Consider the following 7,489-nt stretch of genomic DNA (forward strand, 5'->3'; position numbering starts at 1 on the left):
AAAACGACTTTTTGTTTTGTGACACATTAAAAAAAACTCCCAGGTGATTTAAATATGTGCATAAAATGACCAATAACACCGACCTGTCCTCGTGCTCCGTTTCTGGATTCTCCAAAAATGGACTCACAGCACACACACCTGTTACCCAGTCAGATATATGCAGTGAATCACATGATAATCAATAACTGGCAGAGGTGTCACCTGTGGGCAGGTGAACGAGTGCTGGAATTTATTGGGGAAAAAAACCTATTTATTTTCATATAAATGCAAATGATTAATAATAACGATCGATGAGACTGATAACCTGAGTGAGCTGTCAGCGGTGACATGCTGGGATCGTTCATGGAGTGGGTTTAGATGGTGACTGGTCCACCAATCAGATCTGAGATAGGATAGGTAAACGAGCACATGGCTCATCCTAGGCCCCAGACTGAACCTGGCTTTCACTATTTTCAGTTTAATTAAAACCAATATTATTAGTTAGGACGACTTTTCAACATGTGTGTATCACAGGCTCCTGTAAATGCACAAATATTGCAGTAGTGCTCATCATTTATTACTCTGCCTATAAAACTTGTAGCTAATAGTTACCCCCCCACCCCCCGAAAATTTTAATTTTAAAAAAAGACTCTAATTTTCTTCCTGTTTTATGTTCCTTCGATGAGAGAGCCAATCACACTTCTGTCTCTGCTGCCATGGCGACGGTCAATAACAAGTGTTTCTGCATGAAGGTAAATCAAACCAACCTGAGCTGTGAACAAAAACAGAACATCCTAGTCTGATAGAGCATGGAGGAATATTTGAATAATATCATTATTATAATATCTCTGGAGTCTGGAATATTAAAGTCCAGACTATAGTAAATACTCATATTTAAACTGACTTAATGTACAAAATAGTTTAATCAGCTCAAAAACATCAAATAAATCACTCAAACTGAAAATAGTAGCTAGCGCTTTTAAAACACAAGGTTTATAACCTGTCATCCAAGTTGAAGGTGAAAGACAGAAATAGGAGACAGTAACATATAAATACATATGAATCCAGATGTTTTGGCTCATGCATAAAGACCCACACAGCATATGCACTCTGTAGCTGCCGGGTTTTTCTTTCTCAGATTTTTTCTTGATGCCTTTTTCCCTTCATTGTTGGCTGCAGGCAGCAAAAAAACAACCAACATGTGAGTGATGGGGGAGGGGTCATTTTATTATTTTAATATTATCAAAGGACCCTAATCTTTGTCCAAAAAATAAGATGCTTAAAATGGATAAAAGCGCTTGAGAAAAATGTCAAACACGCCCATGAATCCTGTTGGTTTGGTGTTTCTAATATATATATAATACTACAACTCGGGCACCTCATGCTCAGTAAGATCCTCTTCTACCTGAACAGCACACGCAGCACATACATGTGCGTATAATATTAGTATGTATGTGTCTGTAAACACGTTTGTTCTTGAGTGTGAGCGTCTCAGTCAAGATAATTCCAGGGATAAATTCAACCACCTCTACAATTACACATCAGCCTCTCGCGCACACAAACAGTGCCGTTTATGTCCCATTGATCTGTCTAATTCCTTCAACGGGAGCACATTATGGCCGTCGTCCTTTGTCTCCCGCCTTGCTCTCTTCTGTGCGGCAGTAGAGGCGAGCGAGGAAAGCCTTCCAAGTCCTTTTGTGCTCCACGTGTCTCTTTGAACAATGAATCGTATTTAGCAACGAGAAAGGAAACGAGGCGCCGCTTGGAAAAGAGAAGAAGGTGGCAATTCAGCGAGCCAGCAGAGATGAGTCGACGCAGAGAGGGGGGGTTAGTCAGGAAGCCTTTGACTGACACGTGGGTATGAGAGAGGTGACAGGGCCTGGGCAAGGCTTTACGGGGCCTTGAGCACAACTGGGCACCCCACACTGCAATTTGCTGTTTGTTGATGAAAAGAGAGAAACTAATCAGCTAAACACTGGGCTCAGTGCAGCCTCCTTCCAGTTAACAGTACAAATGAGCTGACAGAACCAAAGACGAAGCAAATTTTTAATTTGCTCACTTTTGGGGCCCCCTGGTGGATGTGGGGCCATCACCAAAGCCTCCACTATGTAATATTTTCTGCAGATATTCATTCTGTGCAAATGAGACATTTTTAAAGTAAAAATAAACAAAAGAAGGTGAGATATCTGCCAGAAGATAACCAGACTGACATGTGACTGATACAAACCATCTCTGGTCTTTGAAACAACAGAGACCTGTAGTGTACATTACCCTGTGTGCAGCTGGAACGACCTCCTGTAAGTGATGCTCATCAATCCACAGTCGCTGTTCCTTTTCCTTGTTTTGCTTGTCAGTGCAAAAATAAAAAAGTGTGTTTTCCACTCGCTGCACAAATCTGCCACCTCCAGTGATTGATGCAGTCAAATTAGATGTATGTGGAACACTGGCTCTGAAAATGAACACATCAACTGATGACCAGCTGTTTCTAATTATTATACACTGGTTAATTAGGACGCTGTGTCACCATCAACGTTGGCGGTAAACTGTGTGAAATTCATAATTCATACTGTGGCATCCAATAAGCCCTCCCCGATCACACCAGCATAGCGTGGCATGGATGGCGAGGCCGTACGGGAAAAGGCCGGGGAGGGTGGAGGGTGGATGGTGCGCTGCCGGAGCCAGATCTGTGTGTGTGCATGTGTGTTTGTGTGTTTGCACATTTCTTCTCACATCTCCAGCTTCTTCTTCCTCTCTGTGTCTGTCAGCAGGGCGTGCATGTAGGTGGCAGCTTGGAGTGTCTGGATCTCAAAGGTAAGCTGAGCACCTCACTCTGTCATTATTAAGCATGACTGTGACTTCGTGATGCACCCAGTCATTTTGTAATGTTTACACACAGAACTGCATTTCTGCGATCTGCTGCCCAAATAATCCAGTGTACCAGAAGCTGTGGACTCTTTCAGGTGATTAGTTTTATATGGTTTTCAAACCAACATCAGATTCAAACACTAAACAGAGCTGAAGGATAATTCAGAGACCGTTGGTATGCAGCGATGTGTTTAGGGTCAGAGGTAGGGTTAGGGTGGTTTGTCCATGTTAGAAGCACTATGGTTATGCTCACATCTACCCCTCTGTATACCAAATCTGTTAACTAGAACCTGACCGACGTTTCAAAGACCAGTACCTGATGTTTTGATATTGCAGCCGACAGTTTTTCCAGACACACAGACTATAAAGAGGTTAGCCTGATCTGATATGTGCAGTTATTTGCATGTACATTCTGTGCGACGTTTCTATACTTGTGACATTCCCACACACGTGACGCTAACAGGCGAGCTGCAGAGCACTCTGCAGGTTGAAGCGTGTTTCTCTCCTCTGTTCTTCACTTTTTACCTTTCCATTAGAAATGCAGAGACACACAGAGGAGCAAAGAGCCAGTATCAGCCTGTGGATGATTCAGTCAGATTGCTCCAAATGATGGCCAACATACAGAGAGTGCATCTAAAGACAGCAGCTTCCTGTTTCTCAAATACTTTTCAGCATGGTGACAAAATGCAACTGAACCTAAATCCTGGTGTTCTGGTAAAGATGTTAAAATGTTCACCTGAGCTCAGTTCAGATCTGGTCTCCACGCTTTGCTTGTAGCACCAAGGTAGAGCTGAAAGTCCTCCAAACCCTGGTCATCATCTTAATGCTCTTATCCTGAAATAATACTAAATATAACATTTGATTTATAATAATAGACGTAAATTAATCCCTGTTCATCTCTTAGCATTGAACCCAAAACCCTTTGCAGAGCAGTTTATATGCTGACACTGTGGGAACAAACAGACAAAAATAAATAAATGGATGTTAACTAAACCCTAACCGTGGCTGGGTTGTCTGTTTCCTGGTGGAGAGGCTAAGCTTTACCTAACCTAACACAAATATCAAATCGTTATCATAAACTGAATTTAAACACAATCTAGTCCCGTTGATTAAAGTACAGTTTAGCTCTAAATGAAACTAATCCACATGCAGAAGAGTCTGAGTCTCCCTCAGTCTGTAGGTCTGTCATTTTACTGCATATAACAGGCTGAAGTTTTAAATTCAAACTGGACGCTCTTCTCCTGTTAGAGGTCTTTAAATGTGCTAATATGGAGAGCAGGAGCCACAGCTGCATACAGCAGCAGTGTAAACTTGTGTGTGATGCCATGATGGGCGTCACTGTCGTCACGCACTGATGACATCTGACTGCGGGTGCTGCTGCCTTATTATCTTTCCGACGCAGGGCGGATTAGAAAAAATGGGATTTCAGATGGCTCTCCCTTCAACCCCACACGCCCTCTGCCATCGCTCAGTTAGGTGATTATTGTTAAAACAGAGGGGAAAAATCATTTTGGAAATAATTATGATAGTAATTATCGTTTCCCCTTCTTGGCCAGGGAGATAAGAATGAACCCAGGAGATAGAGCAAAGGGGGAGAGACTAAGAGTCTTAAAAGTCACATGAATTTGCCTGATCAGTCAAAGCTTAATGTGGAGTGTGACTTCTGATCAGGCTGGAGTGACTTCCTACAGTAATCAGATTACAAAGTGGTAAGCTCAAACCCTACAATGGCCTAAAGAGCTCAACGCTCTGAAAATTAAGAAAACACCTTTATTAATTTGACAACACGTGCTGCAGTTACATATGACACACGTCCTGAAACATGTAGCGACACAGTAACAGTGGAACAGTTTCTGTGTTCATCAGGTTTGAACTGATGGAGACGTTTACTTAGTGTGCTGTCCTCTGCCTGTTTTCATGAACTGTATTGCATTTGGGCCTTGATAATAAACAAACACTAATAAACAGGCATTAGTGACAAAAATCGGAACAAAAATCAGAACCCTTATATTTCAGTGTAAAATATGTTATCTGTGTTAATTCATTAATATTGTAAGTGGAATTAATGACTGACCTGAGATCAGTTACACTTGTGCCTACAGTCACAAACCACACATGCTTAGTCTACGCCCACGCGTACAAAGCAGAGATTTTATGTTTTCATTTAAAACAAAAATCTCGTCCATGTGTAAAGACAAAAAACAAAGTCAAACACTGTTGAGAACATGCCAAACCAGCAGGTGGCGATATAATCCTAACTGTGTAGAAATGTTGGCCAATCAGAAGTCTAGAAGCCTGGGAGGGAAAGCGTAAACAAAGATGGCGCACAGGAGTCTGACAATAACTGTGTGTGTCTGTGTAAGTGTGTAAAAACTGCAGATAGATTAACAGCAACAGTATTTTATCTGCCATTGTAGAAATTCATCTCACGTAAACAATAACATGTTGCACACCTTTGACGTTATGTGATCTCTGTTTTCCTCGTCTACATGTAAACGCAAAAAATCTCAGTTTTCAGTGATCCAAAACAGCATTTATGTGTGGATGAAAGGCCCAAACACGACGTTTTCAGAAATACTCGTACGTGTGGACGTAGCCTTACAGATAACAGCTGTGTTTTTGTTTGTTTGATATTTCATTTTGCTGTTTTCATTGCTTTGTAAACCTACACAGGTTTTTATCTTCTGTGTTACAGCATTGAATTTACATACAATGAAATGTGCTGTATAAATATAATTGCCATTGGCACACACACACACACACACACACACACACACACGCTGGTATCTTTATCAGTACAGGCTTGTCAGCCCTAACTCTCTCTAACTCTTCATGGAACAGATTCAACAAGGTGCTGAAAACCTTCCTCACACATGTTGGTCTATATCGACATGATAGCTTCACCTAGCTGCTAAACAAATGTTGGCTGCACATCCATGATGTTCCATCACATCCCAAAGGTCATTGATTGGATGGTGACACGAGGCCATTAGACTACAGTGAACTTATGGTCATGTTCGATAAACCAATTTGAGACAATCTGACCTTTGTGACATGAGGTGTTATCTTGCTGGAAGCAGCCATTATTACGTGGGTACACTGTGGTCATAATGGGATGAATACAGTCAGCAGCAAACTCAGTTAGGCTGTGATTATAAGCAATGTTTCAGCTGAAGTACCAGGGGTCTCAGAATGTGCTAAGAAAATATCCCCCATAGCATTAGCTTATACTGATACAAGGTGGGTCCATTCTTTCATATAATTTATACCAAGTTCTAACTGTACTAGACAGTTTCTGACTCATGTCCCCACTCTTTAACTTTACACAGTTTTTCATATTTCTTTGGTTTGCTTTATTGTTTCATCCTGAATAGTGGTTTTGACACTCACTAGTCCTCAGCTTCCTTCTTTCCTTCCTTCCTTCCTTCCTTCCTTCCTTCCTTCCTTCCTTCCTTCCTTCCTTCCAGTAAGCCTACAGTCTGGATTTGAGGTGAACCTCCATGCATGGTTAGAAGCTTCTTGCCTTAATGCCAGAGGCTTCTACCTCCTGATGACCTGCTCTTCCTGAGCTACAGCCAGTTCAGTATGCCTTCTGGCAGTACAAGCCCCTCAGTCCTGACCATCCTCCTTCTCTTTGTTACGACTACACTTCTCCACTCCAAATGACATTTGCTGTACCTCCTACAGTGTGAAACGTCTGATTTATTCTCCTGACTTCTTTCTCTCGTATACCTCTTCAGGTGGTTAGCCAAGGCTGTGAGTCTTTGTTTGGCCGCCCAAGGCCTCAAATAAAGACAGCTTTGGTCTTTATTGTCCACGTGTGCTCCAGTTGTTCCTTCCATCCCTGCTAGTTCTCTATTTTGTAAGGATCCTGCTTCCTGATGTTTGTGTCCACTGGGATTTCCACATCTGTCACAACTGTGGTCTTCTGCTACTTGTCCACCACCGCTGTGTCTGGTTGGAAGGCCAGCAGCTGCTTGTCTGTCTGAAACTCCCACAGGACCTTAACCGTGTCCTTATCAACCACCTTTGGTGGTGTCTCCCATCGGGACTTGGGGACTTGTAGTCCATGTTATGCACAGATTTTCCTGTATACTATCCCTGCCCCATGGTTGTACCTCTCAGTGTACGCAGTCCCAACTTAAACCTACTACTATGTGTTGGATAGGCTCCAGGCACCTTTGCATAGTCTTCAACTAGGCCTTTTCTAGCCACTGAGACCAGCTTATTAGTCCTGCTTACCTTCTGGAGGTTTTTGGCTGTGGCTGACCTTTATTAAAGTCCTGTTGACCTTTTGTCCATGTAGTTGTTTTATATATCTACTATTATGCCTTGTTGCAGCTTCACGTCTCTGCATCACCTTTGTAACCATTTGACTTCACATCCACTCTTCTCTGCAGATCTGAGTGAGGTAGATTAGTGAGTCAGTGTCCCACACACACCTGGTATGCAGCTTTATGCATGCACAGGAGGTGGCTCGCGTTCGCTCCACTCTGGAATCTGTCCTGTATGTGCTCCTAACGATAAGCTGGATTAAGATGTTGAGGCCTGTGAAGAACACTTGATGGTAACTTTGGGAGTTGGCCTGCAGTGTTCTCTTCTACGTTCCCTTTGGGTTCCTGGTGAACATTATCAGCGTGCAGGA

Source organism: Oreochromis aureus, linkage group 19 (genome assembly GCF_013358895.1).
Source record: "Oreochromis aureus strain Israel breed Guangdong linkage group 19, ZZ_aureus, whole genome shotgun sequence".
Taxonomy (NCBI): domain Eukaryota; kingdom Metazoa; phylum Chordata; class Actinopteri; order Cichliformes; family Cichlidae; genus Oreochromis; species Oreochromis aureus.